Source organism: Neoarius graeffei, chromosome 17 (genome assembly GCF_027579695.1).
Source record: "Neoarius graeffei isolate fNeoGra1 chromosome 17, fNeoGra1.pri, whole genome shotgun sequence".
Classification (NCBI taxonomy): Eukaryota; Metazoa; Chordata; class Actinopteri; order Siluriformes; family Ariidae; genus Neoarius; species Neoarius graeffei.
Window position 1 is genome coordinate 54,893,413 of NC_083585.1, and position 16,595 is coordinate 54,910,007.

The following is a 16,595-nucleotide window of genomic DNA, read 5'->3' on the forward strand; positions in this document are numbered from 1 at the left end:
GAAAAGACAAAAAAAGCATCGTAGATCCACATACATATCTGGATTTGTGTCAAAATCTAATCAATTGTTCCTTGGCCCATGACCCACATTTCCTCCAAATTTCATCAAAATCTGTTCACTGCTTTTGGAGTTCATCTCATCTCATCTCATCTCATCTCATCTCATTATCTGTAGCCACTTTATCCTGTTCTACAGGGTCGCAGGCGAGCTGGAGCCTATCCCAGCTGACTACAGGCGAAAGGCGGGGTACACCCTGGACAAGTCGCCAGGTCATCACAGGGCTGACACATAGACACAGACAACCATTCACACTCACATTCACACCTACGGTCAATTTAGAGTCACCAGTTAACCTAACCTGCATGTCTTTGGACTGTGGGGGAAACCGGAGCACCCGGAGGAAACCCACGCGGACACGGGGAGAACATGCAAACTCCACACAGAAAGGCCCTCGCCGGCCCCGGGGCTCGAACCCGGACCTTCTTGCTGTGAGGCGACAGCGCTAACCACTACACCGCCGTGCCGCCCCACTTTTGGAGTTACATTGGGAAATTTAACATTTTTGCATTTTAAATACTCATGATTTTCATACACACAAGAAATTGTCTTCTTTCCTTGAATACTAGAAGGGAACTTGGTAGCGCATACCTTCACCAAGCCACATATTATCAACATCAAAATCAAATCACTTGAACTTAGGATAATACTAAAGCTGTCCACAAAATTTCATCCAAATCTGTTCACTACTTTTTGAGTTATGTTGGGAACAGACCAAAAAAAAAAAAAACCTGGATCAGAATACATATCTGGATTTGCATCAAAATCTAATCCATTGTTCCTTGGCCCATGGCCCACCTTTCCTCCAAATTTCATTAAAATCCATTCATTACTTTTTGAGTTACATTGGGGAAAAACAGGCAAACAAACAGAGGTGAAAACACAACCTCTGCCAACATTGTTGGAGGAGGTTGTTTTCACCTCCATTGGATCAGTCACTTGGTTCCATCTACAATGTAACCTATATCATAGATGTCCTTGCTAAAATGTTCAAATGTAGATATATCTAATAAATTGGCAACTCAGGATGCAGTTTTGTTTTATTCATCCTCATCATGTATTTTTTTTCTTATCTTCTCATTTCCAGACAGTGTAGCTTAACTGGATGGAAGAGACTTTCTGTCAAAGCGAGAAGGGACCATCTGCTGATCTGCTGTACGCAATGCAACCACCTTCATCACTGCTCCAACACACACCTTTATAAACTGTACAAACACACACACACACACACAGAACAGACAATGCCAAGATGCCAAAGCAAGTTTTAGCAGAAGAGAAGGCCACAAACGAAACTGTTTGTTTAAAACCTGTAAAAGGTTCAGTTTATGGTCAAATGTAGCTGATAATGTACAAAAATAATGTGCATAAATCCAAACTTCAGAAGAGGCATGTGATGTATTTGCTGTGTTCCTTGTGGTGACCTTGGCCTTGTGTTTTTTTTAAATTTGAACTATTTCAATTGCGGTGACTTGTATGTAATACATAATGATGAAACACAAGATACTCAACAATACAGCAAAGATACAGCCGAGTCTATTACAAGCCATGATGCAAATACAGCTGAAATGTAATTTTTTTAGTAAGTGTGTGGCACTACACAGACTATAGATACTACTTCCTTGCCAAATATTAAAGGAACAGTCCACCGTATTTCCATAATGAAATATGCTCTTATCTGAATTGAGACGAGCTGCTCCGTACCTATCCGAGCTTTGCGCGACCTCCCAGTCAGTCAGACGCAGTCAGACGCGCTGTCACTCCTGTTAGCAATGTAGCTAGGCTCAGCATGGCCAATGGTATTTTTTGGGGCTGTAGTTAGATGCGACCAAACTCTTCCGTGTTTTTCCTGTTTACATAGGTTTATATGACCAGTGACATGAAACAAGTTCAGTTACACAAATTGAAACGTAGCGATTTTCTATGCTATGGAAAGTCCGCACTATAATGACAGGTGTACTAACACCTTCTGCGCACTTCGGCAGCGCATTGATATCTGAGCTCCATATCAATGCGCTGCCGAAGCGCGCAGAAGGTGTTAGTATGCCTGTCATTATAGTGCGGACTTTCCATAGCATAGAAAATCGCCACATTTCAATTTGTGTAACTGAACTTGTTTCATATCACTGGTCATATAAACCTATGTAAACAGGAAAAACACGGAAGAGTTTGGTCGCGTCTAACTACAGCCCCAAAAAATACCATTGGCCATACTGAGCCTAGCTACATTGCTAACAGGAGTGACAGCGCGTCTGACTGACTGGGAGGTCGCGCAAAGCTCGGACAGGTACGGAGCAGCTCGTCTCAATTCAGATAAGAGCATATTTCATTATGGAAATACGGTGGACTGTTCCTTTAAAGTCTCTATATGTGGTGGTTTGGGAAAACTTTTCACATGATGAAATTCTGACATTTTACGACATATCGTTCTGAAAACAACACTTTCCTGAACTGTTTCAAGCACAAGCAAATTTTGAGCATTTTAACCTGTGGTTATGACAAAAATGAAACGCTAAACATTTAAATAATATTGGCTGGCATTGAGTGGTATATCATATATATTACATTCAGCTAGCATGATATTGAACAAGTCGAAGACGAGTAGCTGAATGGAATATATCTGATAGACCATGAAAAAAAAGCCAGCCAAAATTATTATGATACATACACATTCCTTTCAGGTGTTCAACACGTCTTTCTCTTTCAAAATTCTCTCAAAATCTTCCGTACTTAACGAAGCAAAACTGGCCGCCATGTTTGTTTACAAATTGTCCCAGTCACTCGCTAGTGTGGAAGTTTTACATCTCCGACATGTGACATGATGTTGTCTTGACAACCATGCAATATTGTAAACCATATTCAACGCTCATTCTCCATTGGGTAGAGTGATGTAATACACGTAGGATAAGCGATATGCTTACAATATTGCATGCTATCAAACCAAATCAATGAAACCCGCTAGAAGGGAATAGAACATGTGTTTTTATTCCATGGAAAAAGTGTCCTGTATGTACAGTATACAAATGAAGATTCTGGCATCACAAAACATTTTAACACCCGGTATCAGATCACAACCTGAATTTATCATGTTTAAGTCCTTTGGACGTGCCACGTAGCAATCCAACAACTTGATCAAAGCATGACATTCCCTTATTTTGCAAGGTTTTCAATGTCTTTAGGCAGGCTGACTTTAGGGGTGTTCACACGGCAACTTTTACTCCAGTGTAGCACCGGGGCTGCCCCGGTAGAGCGTTCACACGGTACAAAGTTATACCAGTGTAGCCCCTGAAAGCTGCTTAAACCGGTGCAAATCTAACCCTGCTCGGGAGGTGGTTTAAGAAATTTACTCCGGAGTAAATGCTAGTTTGCGGGGCAGCACCGATATAAAATGGGACGTCTGAACGCTACAGGGGTAGACTCGCTACGCGTGAGGAGAGTTGATTACATACAGGCATTGCATAATTTGCATCCTGGTATTTTGCGCTTCCAAAATGGCGAATATCAACAATAACAGAACTGCATGTCTTCCAGTGTTGCCAGATTGGGTGGTTTTAAGTGCATTTTGGCGGATTTGAACATATTTTGGGCTGGAAAACGTCAGCAGTATCTGGCAACACTGTTGTCTTCATCCACGTTGTTTTCCTGGCGCTTGGTGATGCCATGACAACCGGAAAAAGGAAGTACATTTTCACGCATGCGCATATTTCATTTCCGCATTATTACTATCGGAAATGATAGTAATAATGATAGGAAATGATAGTAATAAAAGGAAATGATATCAAAACTTTATTACTATCAAAGGAAATGATAGTAATAAAGTTTTTGCGAATATTGCACGGTCGCAAAAACTGCCGTGTGAACGCAAGTGGGGCTGCACCGGTGCTAACACGCTTCTCTCTAGTAAGCAGGTTTGTGACGTGTGAACGCTCCACAAAATTTACACCGGTGTAAGATATATCGCAACAAAATACATCGGTGCAGCATCGATGCAAATATGTGCCGTGTGAACACCCCTTTTGTTTTTACTGGTTTATTACCAAACATGATCTTTGCAGGAAGAAAGCCTGAATTTAAAAAAAAAAAAGTGAATTTGAAAGTTGTTTTCGTGCAAAATACATACAGTTTCTTCAAATACTCATGCCCAAGTATGCTATCGGCAGAGCATGCACAAGACACGACAGTTATAAATCGTAAATTTGGGGTGTTTTCCAAATGTACGATGAGTAAGTGAGCGAGTTCTCCCTGACCACCACATATACTGTTTTCAATGTCCTAATTTACTGATTTTCAACTTGAATGTCTTGTAGTTTTTACAGTAATAAAGTTACAGTTCCTTCTGTGACCAAACCAACAGTATTAGCCAATGGCTAATACTTTATAATAGATACACAGTACTGTGCAAAAGTCTTTGGCACCCTCTTTGTTTTCATACAAACTTTGTTATAGAGTTCTATTTTATGACATCTACATTATCAAGTCAAAACATTACAAAAACATTTTAGAGTTCCAAATGTTCATTTTTTTTTCCAGCACAAAATTAAATGTTACAGAAAAAAAAAAAGTTTGTATCTGAGCAGTTTAAGGCCCACTTTACACGGGGACGGTCTGAAACAAAAACGCAAAAGTCCGTTTTCGTTCTCACTTTTTTCCGCATCCACACGACCGTTTTCAAGGAGGAAATCTGCGTCTATACGGTGACGCATAAATGTGTGGAATTCAATTGGATGTGCATGCCAGGCGGCTAGGTGGTGCTGTGAAAGACCTCCGCTATGTCTGCACGCATGCGCAACGTCTTCCGTCTTGTCTGATCTGCACCGCGAAAACTTTGACTACTCTGGCTATGGTAAGTAAGAAAGCAAGTAAAAAAGTAAGAGCATACTATACCCGCCTCTGTTCATTAACGGTATATGTGCAGATTCGGTATAGATGTTCGAAGGACTCCTGGACGTTTATTAAAGCTGCCAGAGCAGCTTGAAGGTCCGTTGGATCGATGTAATCAGACATGCTCTTACTTTTTTACTTACTTTCTTACTTCCCGGGCTGGCATGTACAGTATATGACATATGTATGACGTAAACGCATACCCGACGTGAGCAGATCCGAGCAGAGTTTTGCGTATTGGGTAGTTTAGACGGATATGCAACGGGGGCTGTTTTTAACTTATCCACTCTGGAAGGCGTTTTCAATTTTTCCCGTTTTTCAGCCTCGGAAACGCCGTCCCCGTGTAGACGAAAGGCACTTCCGATAAAATATTTAGTCGTTTTTACCCGACAGCGTCCTCGTGTAAACGGGCCCTAAGAAAGAAAACATAATGAAGGCTGCTGGGTTTTGGTGCAAAATGAAGACGCGAGTGTGACAGTCAAAGTGTCCAGAAGAACTGTGGCTGGTTCTGTAAGATGCTCAGTAAAACCTACAGCTCATTTCCGCATAAAACTGAGACGACTATTTTGTTTTTGTTTTTTTGTGGGGGGGGGGGGGGGGTTTAAGCAAAGGGTTGTCTCACACCAAATATTGAGATGAGTAGCATGCTATAGATGCACAATGGTGTAACATAGGGAAAAAAATTAAAAATTCAGGTTTTGATTTTATGTACTGAAATAACTATTAGGCACAATTTTTACAATATCTATATAAATTAGTTGTTTTTACCCATTTTAACCTTGAAATCAGCATTTTAATGATTACCCATAATGCATTGTTTATTGCGCTAAAACAAGCAAAAACGTCATAAGACAGTGGAAATACTACCTTTACTACCTTCACGTGGCGTCTTTCTCGATCGCACATGCCTAGAAGCGTACCTTCTTGAACATTCCTGGGTGGTCACAGACTGTCACATAGCCTAGTTCGGTTGTGAAACTCGCTAGGATGGAGTATTTTCGCGAGTTTAGTGGCAAACTTTTGCACCGCAATTTCTCTATTCTCGAAATTTGTAACCTGAAACCCTACAAGAAATGTTTCATAATGTTTGGGATTTTGAAAAATGCTTCTAGCAAGTTTATTTCGCTGTATGTTTCCGTGAAACTTGGCATAAATCATCCTTAAGTGATGAGCGTGACATTGTTATTTTGGTATGGGTCATGGAGTTAGTTGGAAGCGGGAGAAATGAGAGTTTCTCAACTACAGTAGCACTTCTCACCATAGATGGCTGGCATGTTTCACAGCGTTTGGGATTTACTAAATCAACTAAATCTCTAGATCTACTGAAGCTACGAGGATATAAATCACCAGGATTCTAATTTACTGGGTGAGAAGTATTGTATATTTTTTTGAAAGGTTTATTCGCACTACAAGTCCATGAAAGTTGGAATTGTTCGTGAAGGGGTTAGTTAGATTTTGGTAGCGTGACGCGCACAACAAGCAAAAGAAAAAACAAATTTTCTTCCGAATTTCCTTGCTTTATCAAAATTATTTTTTGATACATTAAAAGACTGTGTGTTTATAATATTTAAGCGATTTTTTTTATTATAGAGAATATTTGATCAAAACTTTCAAAACAGCATTCAAAGTGATTTTTCACGGGTGTAAATGTTACGCGTGACGTCCATAATTACGTTAAATTTTAAGAACTAAAATTCTGTTAAAAATTCTAGATTTGTGCCATCACTCTGGGGTTTTGCTGAATAATACTTTAGGGAGTTCTCTTACAATGCTGAAAATTCAATGAGTTTTGGTGAAATTCTAGAAAAGTTATTTACATTTTAACGCGCCTGATAGCGATTGTGCTCACACAGCGTGCTACTCATATGACTTTGTTTCATCGATTATGGCTTACTGATTACTGTTTACAGTATTTTTTTCATGTTGAAACATTTCATTTCTTATTTTTAAGCCATTTTTGGTCTACAGCGTTTCTTTACATGGGCGTAAGACTTTTGCACAGTACTCTACGTACGTATGACACTGCAAATGTTCTTTAACATTCAGAACCTGTGCTTTTTCTGTATGTTTATACAGATTTCAATTAGCCATACTACTGATACTTGCTTATACAGTGCAAACTTCATGTTACAATATACATCAAATGTTATCATCGGATCATTTTTAATTCACAAAATATGAAAATCCAAAGCACGAGGTCACATCAGTGTGGGGTTTCTTTAAGCATAATTTGCCGATCTAACACTACTGGATCGCTAATTTGGTTGGTTGTAAGGCAATTTTCTCTCTGTTGTTAGGTTTAGAAATGAAGGCAGCCTCACTGAATTGAAGGAAATGACTTCTAGCATTCAATATCTGTTCGTACAACATGTCCAAATGATACTTCCTCGAAACTCTCCCATTTCCTACAATTCATTTTTGCGAATGTGAGCTATTAACTTGACGTGATTTGACCTTAGCTTACTTCACTCAACTATAACCTAAATATAACTGAGTTGTTTGTAAGGCTACAGTCACACTACAGCTCACGATGCTTTGCGATGGAATATCGTTGAAAATGAGGCAGTTTGGTGCCGATGTGTACTTTGTGAGCAAAAAGTTGTGGTCACGCAGCAGTAGAGCACTTGGCCCTTTTCTTTTGAGGACACGGCATTTTTCTTATGAGGCATGCTTGAGGGTTGTGTATGAGAATGATCACTAATGCCTTGTTCAGCAGATTTCATCAATGCGTGACATCAGCGCCAACCAATCAGCAATGATCACAAATGCATCGTCTAACCGTCACCAAACATTTGCAGAATATTTATGAATCCTTCACCCAACCAATTACGGACCTCAGCAAAAGATCGCTGAATATAAAGGCACTTTTCAAGTCTCAGCGAAGGTTAGGCTACGTCTCACCGCTGTGTCGCCAAGGAACCAATGAGCATGGGGATTGCGACAAATACATCTCAAGAGGTTCAGTGAAGGTTCCCTGAGCTTCAGGAAGTATTCCCAAACTCATCTGCAAGTATTCGCCGCTTAGTTTCCCAATGAAAACATCACCATCAAATTTCAGTGCATACACTGAAATTTTTCGCAATGTTTTTGGCCACTCATGAGGCAGAGACACACTAAAAAACAACAAGCAAAGCTCAGAGAACATTCACCGTGCATCGCATGATTGGTGGCGATGCTACTGATTTTTCATCGCCAAGTATTCGCAAACCCATTGCGAGCTATAGTGTGGCCAGGGCCTAAGGGATAAAATCTCATCTCCTCTCATTATCTCTAGCCGCTTTATCCTGTTCTACAGGGTCGCAGGCAAGCTGGAGCCTATCCCAGCTGACTACGGGCGAAAGGTGGGGTACACCCTGGACAAGTCTCCAGGTCATCACAGGGCTAGGGATAAAATAATTTGGTTATAAAATGTGAATTATTTAGTCGATGCATCATTATACACAGAACGTCATATATTCAAATATCTAACAAAACTATTTAAATATCAGAATCACCACCTGGGTATTTCTGCAGCTCTAATATGATATGACTAAAATAAAATAAAATAAACAACCACAAGTGTGAAAGAAGATGCAAGAAAACACATTTCTTGTAAATTGTGTCAACCAGCTGTTTATTCTTCTACCAGTAAAATATGAGTGAAAAAAATCTATAAGTCAAATTTAAATCAAAGCCATTCTGATGGTAAACACATGATGATTATTATTTTTTTGAAGGAATTCCTATTTTGTTAGCTAGTTAACCTTAGCCAAGTTAGCTGGCTGGTAATATTGTTTAGCTATTGTTTAGAAAACAGGCATGCTAGCTTATGTTAGCTAGCTAATCGATATCCTTGCTGAAAAATCCAGCTGGTTTTACCAATCTGGATTTTTCAGCAGGGATTAACCAATAACTGTTTTTTTTCTTTTTTGTTTTGTTTTTTGTTTTTTCCAGAGAGAAAAAGAAGCTCTAACTTCTCATTCTAAGTTTACTAGTTAGCTAATGGTAGCCATTAGTAGCTAATGCCTCGGTCACAACCGGCCGTACGTGCTCCTACGGCCGGTCTACGTGCAAAAAACGCAAGAAACGCACGGAGGGCGCGCATGAAATGCACGGAGGGCGTGCGTGTGACGTGCTGATTTTCGAGCTGTAGTCTGGCCGCAGACCAGCCGCAGAGGTTCTTTGTCATGTCAAACAAACTCTATGGGCACTTACGTTTTTTTCAGGTTGCAAGACAAACTTACGGCCAACGTGCCTCTTTCTCCACGAACAAAAAAAAAACGCAGTGATTTGGGAAACGCCAAAAATCGTACGGCCAAAAAATCGTACGTCCGGTTGTGACCTAGGCTTAAATTAGCTAATTGGCAGGGAGTTAGCTCCACTAGTCAGAGGTTAATGTTGGTTAACTGTAGCTAAATTATCGAGAAATTAATGTTAGTTAGCTAGCTAGGTAACATTAGCTAAATTAGCGAGGTGGTAATGTTAGCTTGCTAACTAAGAACAGCGGCACCAGTCAGAAGTTAATGTTAGTTCACAATAGCTAAATTGGCTGATTATTTAATATGATGCTTATGCTAGCTAGTTAACCAGCATTACGAGCTAACAGAGATTTTTGTTTAAAGCAAATACAATTTAACATTGCAGCAGAACATCGAACCACAGCTCTTCATAGTAATTCGAAGACATAGTTTGCTAAATGGCGATTAATTATCGAGCTAAGAACAGCTGGACTAGTCAGAGGTTAATGCTAGTTATGCAACTATAACTAAATTAGCAAATATTTAATGCTGTATACCATGCTCGCAAGCTAACCATCATTAACCTCGAACAGAGAGTGTGTTAGTGAGGGAGGACTGTGTGTGTGTGTGTGTGTGTGTGTGTGTGTGTGTTTCACAGCTCAAGCCTGAAATACCGCTTTGAAAATACAAAGAAAAAGAAAATATCCCAACTCTTATATTATGCCTTATTTTTTCCTCTAGACTCTTGTAAAGAAAACAAAAATATTTTATTGACTTCAGTTTTATCCCCTTGAGGTGAATTGTACATATGCCAAAAATATAGTTCCAGCATTCTGGTACTTTGTTCATATGTTGTAACTTGTGAATGTGTGATTTTGAGTTTCATTTCTATTAAGAGCAAGCAAAAAAGCACTTTTCTGCTGATGTTTGAGAAACAGAAATGTTTCCAGTGGATAGGTTGTGAGTGAAAGAATCGGTGTAAGTGTACAGTGTGTGTTAGCCACCGAAACACTTTCCCTGTAGCGAGAGCTTAAAGCACACGCCGTGTCCCTGTCCCGAGCGGAGTGTGTACTGGAGCATTTGGGCAGAGAGTGTGTGTGGAGTAGCGCTGCTACTGCTCAGGAGTTTTAGTTTGATACTGACATAATTTATTGCTTTTAAACCTTCTTTCAATGTCTGTAAAATATAATTGCAGAGTAAACAGAGACGTAAATAACTGCAGATAATTTAAAGATTATTCCTGTATATGTATATTTGGTTCTGTACTGTGCCATTGAGAATTTATTATGAAATAAAATGTTGTATTTTGTGTCAAATGTGTCGTCCGTTCAATCATAAAGAAATTTATCCTCATTTGCAAAAGAAATAGAAAAGGCTTAACATTAATTACAGTGACAGTGTGTTGCATAAGTAATAACCACACACACTTGAACTCGGCCTATCTTCTATTTGTAGTGTTACAACCTGGAACTGTGGACATGACTGGGGTTGAAGTTGCACAAAATACCCTATATTATTTTTATCGCAGTCCAAATCCTGCGCTCTGATTGGCTGGCGAGCGGGTCCGTATCCTACGGTATGGACCCCGGTTACAGTGCCTTGAAAAAGTATTCATACCCCTTGAACTTTTTCACATTTTTCCACCTTACGAACACGATTTATGTGATAGACCAACACAGAGTAGCACATAATTGTGAAGTGAAACGAAAATGATCAATGGTCTTCAAAATTTTAAACAAATAAAAATCTGAAAAATGTGATGCGCATAAGTATTCAGCCCCCTGTACTCTGATACCTCTAAATACAATCCAGTGCAATCAATTGCCTTCAGAAGTCATCTAATTAGTTAATAGAGTCCTACTGTGTGTAATTTACTCTCAGCATAAATACACTTGTTCTGTGAAGGCCTCAGTGGTTTGTTAGAGAACACTGAAGAACAAACAGCATCATGAAGACCAAAGAACTCACCAGACAGGTCAGGGATAAAGTTCTGGAGAAGTTTAAAGCAGGGTTAGGTTATAAAAAATATCCCAAGCTCTGAACATCTCATGAAGCACTGTTCAATCCATCATTCAAAAATGGAAAAAGTATGGCACAACTGCAAACCTACCAAGACATGGCCGTCCACCTAAACTGACAGAGCGAGCAAGGAGAGCACTGGTCAGAGAAGCAGCCAAGAGGCCCATGATCACTCTGGAGGAGCTGCAGAAATCCACAGCTCAGGTGGGAGAATCTGTGCACAGGACAACTATAAGTCGTACATTCCACAAATCTGGCCTTTTTGGAAGAGTGGCAAGAAGAAAGCCATTGTTGAAAGACAGGCATAAGAAGTCCCATTTGCAGTTTGCCAGAAGCCATGTAGGGGACACAGCAAACATGTAGAAGAAGGCGCTTTGGTCAGATGAGACCAAAGTTGAACTTTTTAGCCTAAATGCAAAGCGCTATGTGTGGCGGAAACCTAACACTGCTCATCACCCTGCACACACCATCCCCACTGTGAAACATGGTGGTGGCAGCATCATGCTATGGGGATGCTTTTCTTCAGCAGGGACAGGGAAGCTGGTCAGAGTTGATGGGAAGATGGATGGAGCTAAATACAGGGCAATCCTGGAAGAAAACCTGTTGGAGGCTGCAAAACATTTGAGACTGGTAAGGAGATTCACCTTCCAGCAAGACAACGACCCTAAACATACAGCCAGAGCTACAATGGAATGGTTTAGATCAAAGAATATTCATGTGTTAGAATGGCCCAGTCAAAGTCCAGACCTAAATCCCATTGAGCATCTGTGGCAAGACTTGAAAATTGCTGTTCACAGACGCTCTCTGTCAGATCTGGCTGAGCTTGAGCTATTTTGCAAAGAAGAATGGGCAAAAATTTCATTGTCTAGATGTGCAAAGCTGGTAGAGGCATACCACAAAAGACTTGCAACTGTAATTGCAGCAAAAGGTGGCTCTACAAAGTATTGACGCAGGGGGGCTGAATACTAATGCACACCACATTTTTCAGATTTTTATTTGTTTAAAATTTTGAAGACCATTTATCATTTGTGTTTCACTTCACAATTATGTGCTACTCTGTGTTGGTCTATCACATAAAATCTCAATAAAAACTTTTAAGTTCATGGTTGTAAGGTGAAAAAATGTGAAAAAGTTCAAGGGGTATGAATACTTTTGCAAGGCACTGTATGGACCCCAGTTATGAACCTCTGGTGACTCGCTCATTCACAACAACAACAAACAAAGTAGCAATTTTTGTCAACATTTATTTTCACATTTCTCAGGAGAATAGCATTAATTTTACAGCATGGATAGCGATAATGACAGTCTTCACAGCGAAAGCGAGTTTTACTACCCTGAGGAAGAAAAAATAAAAGAAAACATTTCAGGAGAAAGCTAAAAACCTCTAACTGTTGCTAACGCCGAGCAAAAACACGGCTGAATCCTGAATGACTCCTATTTGTATAAATAGGGGACTACATAGGTGGCAAAATGTAGTTTTTTTCCTGCCATGGAAGTGCACTTGTATACTGAGGAGGAAGCCATTTGCATTACAGCCGTGAATGAGGATTCAAAATGGCGGCTCGGCTCGGTTTTCCCTTTCGGGCGCTCTCGTTTTCTGTTAGAATTTGGTAAAGAAAAAATACATATTATTTACCAGCTTAAGGTCGGTCCGTATGGTGAAATACCATGACCTCGGTCAGTACTTTCAAGACCTTGGTCACAGTATTTCACGATACGGACCTCTCAGCTGGTAAATAATATATATTTATTATATGGCATGAACTACATCCAGTAAAATCATGCGCTCTGATTGGTTCCTTGGCGGGCAGAATTTTCCCGTAATGCCCATGGAAGATTACAGACTTTCTTTCTAAGACGCCAGCTTTCAATGTTGGAAAAAAAAAAAAAACAAGCAAGAACAAAATGACAAAAAAAGATTAATTGGAAATAAAAACGGAATCAAAAATGTCTGAAACACAAAAGACAAAACAGAGTCACTGAGTTATTCAAGAAATGAGCAACGAAGAGCATTCAGAAAGCGCTAACCGCTAACAGAAATTCAGTTTTGAAACCGCGAGCTGTTTTTTCTGCATGCGTGACTCAACAACGTTACAAATATGACGTGACTGAAAGCAGTGTCAGGCCTCGTTATAATGACCATCTATTTTAATCTTAGAAATAAAAAAAAGCCATATAGTAAACTCCTTATTAATCTCACTTGCTGAGTCTCATCTCATTCATCTCATTATCTCTAGCCGCTTTATCCTGTTCTACAGGGTCACAGGCGAGCTGGAGCCTATCCCAGCTGACTACGGGCGAAAGGCGGGGTACACCCTGGACAAGTCGCCAGGTCATCACAGGGCTGACACATAGACAAAGACAACCATTCACACTCACATTCACACCTACGGTCAATTTAGAGTCACCAGTTAACCTAACCTGCATGTCTTTGGACTGTGGGGGAAACCGGAGCACCCGGAGGAAACCCACGCGGACACGGGGAGAACATGCAAACTCCGCACAGAAAGGCCCTCGCCGGCCACGGGGCTCGAACCCAGACCTTCTTGCTGTGAAGCGACAGCGCTAACCACTACACCACCGTGCCACCCACTTGCTGAGTCTTTGTGGGAAAATAACAGACCGAGGTCTTGACAGTACGGATTGAGCCGTAGGTGAAGTCCGTAGAAAAAGACAGAGGTCTGATATTTTCCCGTAAAGACCAAGCAAGCGAGGTTAATAAGTAGTTAATATTGAAATTGGACAAAGAAAAAAATAAAATAAACAAACAAAAACAAATCAATAGAGTTTGCGAAATTACTGGATATACTAAATTAGCTCTGTTGTGATAAGTTGCCATTAGAAGTCACATAATTAGTTGAATATACAATATAAACATGCCTATTTTTATATACATAAACAGACAGACAGCATCATGAAGCTCAAGGAGCGATGAAACCAATTCCAGGATAAAGTTCTGATTGTATTAGTCAGGGTTTAGTTCTAAAAAAAAGTCCCAAACATTAGAACACCCAGCAGAGCGACATTAAAAATTTAACAATGGAAAGAATATGTCAAAACCACAACTCTGTTTTGAGGAAGCCATCAACTAAACATCTGTCGCTTAGTAAAGAAGGGATTAGTCAGAGACATGACCGCAGGTAGTAACTGGAGAGATCCACAGCTCAGATGGAACATGGTGTGCTTTATGAAAGAGTGGCAAAGGAGAGAAAAAAAAGACATGAGTTTGCCAAAAAGCATGTTAGAGTCTCAGCATGTGTGGAGAAGGTTCTTGCAGAAACCCAACACTGCTCATCAGAGTAAGAAAGCCTTCCCTGTATTGAAGCATGGGGATGGTAGCATCATGATGAGGGCTTTGGGTTGCTTCTATTAGTGATGATGATATGAGCTAGTTTGCATAGATTCAACATGTGGAGTATTTTGTATGAGGAGTGTGTGAATAGTTATGCAATAGTCATCCTATGTACAAAAAAGGAACTCCAGTTTTATTCTACAACCCCGATTCCAAAAAAGTTGGAACAAAGTACAAATTGTAAATAAAAATGGAATGCAATAATTTACAAATCTCAAAAACTGATCTTGTATTCACAATAGAACATAGACAACATATCAAATGTCGAAAGTGAGACATTTTGAAATTTCATGCCAAATATTGGCTCATTTGAAATTTCATGACAGCAACACATCTCAAAAAAGTTGGGACAGGGGCAATAAGAGGCTGGAAAACTTAAAGGTACAAAAAAGGAACAGCTGGAGGATCAAATTGCAACTCATTAGGTCAATTGGCAATACAGTGGTGCTTGAAAGTTTGTGAACCCTTTAGAATTTTCTATATTTCTGCATAAATATGACCTAAAACATCATCAGATTTTCACACAAATCCTAAAAGTAGATAAAGAGAACCCAGTTAAACAAATGAGACAAAAATATTCTACTTGGTCATTTATTTATTGAGGAAAATGATCCAATATTACAGATCTGTGAGGGGCAAAAGTATGTGAACCTTTGCTTTCAGTATCTGGTGTGACCCCCTTGTGCAGCAATAACTGCAGCTAAACGTTTGCGGTAACTGTTGATCAGTCCTGCACATCAGCTTGGAGGAATTTTAGCCCATTCCTCCGTACAGAACAGCTTCAACTCTGGGATGGTGGTGGGTTTCCTCACATGAACTGCTCACTTCAGGTCCTTCCACAACATTTTGATTGGATTAAGGACAGGACTTTGACTTGGCCTTTCCAGAACATTCACTTTATTCTTCTTTAACCATTCTTTGATAGAACCACTTGTGTGCTTAGGGTCGTTGTCTTGCTGCATGACCCACCTTCTCTTGAGATTCAGTTCATGGACAGATGTCCTGACATTTTCCTTTAGAATTCACTGGTATAATTCAGAATTCATTGTTCCATCAATGATGGCAAGCCATCCTGGCCCAGATGCAGCAAAACAGGCCCAAACCATGATACTACCACCACCATGTTTCACAGATGGGATAAGGTTCTTATGCTGGAATGCAGTGTTTTCCTTTCTCCAAACATAACGCCTCTCATTTAAACCAAAAAGTTCTATTTTGGTCTCATCTGTCCACAAAACATTTTTCCAATAGCCTTCTGGCTTGTCCACATGATCTTTAGCAAACTGCAGACAAGCAGCAATGTTCTTTTTGGAGAGCAGTGGCTTTCTCCTTGCAACCCTGCCATACACACCATTGTTGTTCAGTGTTCTCCTGATGGTGGACTCATGAACATTAACACTAGCCAATGTGAGAGAGGCCTTCAGTTGCTTAGAAGTTACCCTGGGGTCCTTTATGACCTTGCCGACTATTACACACCTTGCTCTTGGAGTGATCTTTGTTGGTCGACCACTCCTGGGGAGGGTAACACTGGTCTTGAATTTCTTCCATTTGTACACAATCTGTCTGACTGTGGATTGGTGGAATCCAAACTCTTTAGAGATGGTTTTGTAACCTTTTCCAGCCTGATGAGCATCAACAACACTTTTTCTGAGGTCCTCAGAAATCTCCTTTGTTCGTGCCATAATACACTTCCACAAACATGTGTTGTAAAGATCAGACTTTGATAGATCCCAGTTCTTTAAATAAAACAGGGTGCCCACTCACACCTGATTGTCATCCCATTGCTTGAAAACACCTGACTCTAATTCCAGCTTCAAATTAACTGCTAATCCTAGAGGTTCACATACTTTTGCCACTCACAGATGTGTAATATTGGATCATTTTCCTCAATAAATAAATGACCAAGTATAATATTTTTGTCTCATTTGTTTAACTGGGTTCTCTTTATCTACTTTTAGGACTTGTGTGAAAATCTGATGATGTTTTAGGTCATATTTATGCAGAAATATAGAAAATTCTAAAGGGTTCACAAACTTTCAAGCACCACTGTAGGTCATTAACATGACTGGGCA

At 40.0% G+C, this 16,595-nt stretch overlaps 1 protein-coding gene across 6 annotated transcripts in view; it reads left to right on the forward strand.

Moving 5' to 3' along the window:
* rap1gap2a (RAP1 GTPase activating protein 2a) overlaps positions 1 to 1,722 on the forward strand; it is a 299,474-nt gene extending 297,752 nt beyond the window's left edge. For all 6 annotated transcript variants that reach the window (XR_009650206.1, XR_009650205.1, XR_009650204.1 and 3 more), the window contains one exon: positions 1,145 to 1,722. The gene's annotated coding sequence lies outside the window, so the exon portion shown is untranslated. The remainder of the gene's footprint in view (positions 1 to 1,144) is intronic.
* Positions 1,723 to 16,595: the final 14,873 nt, after the last annotated feature.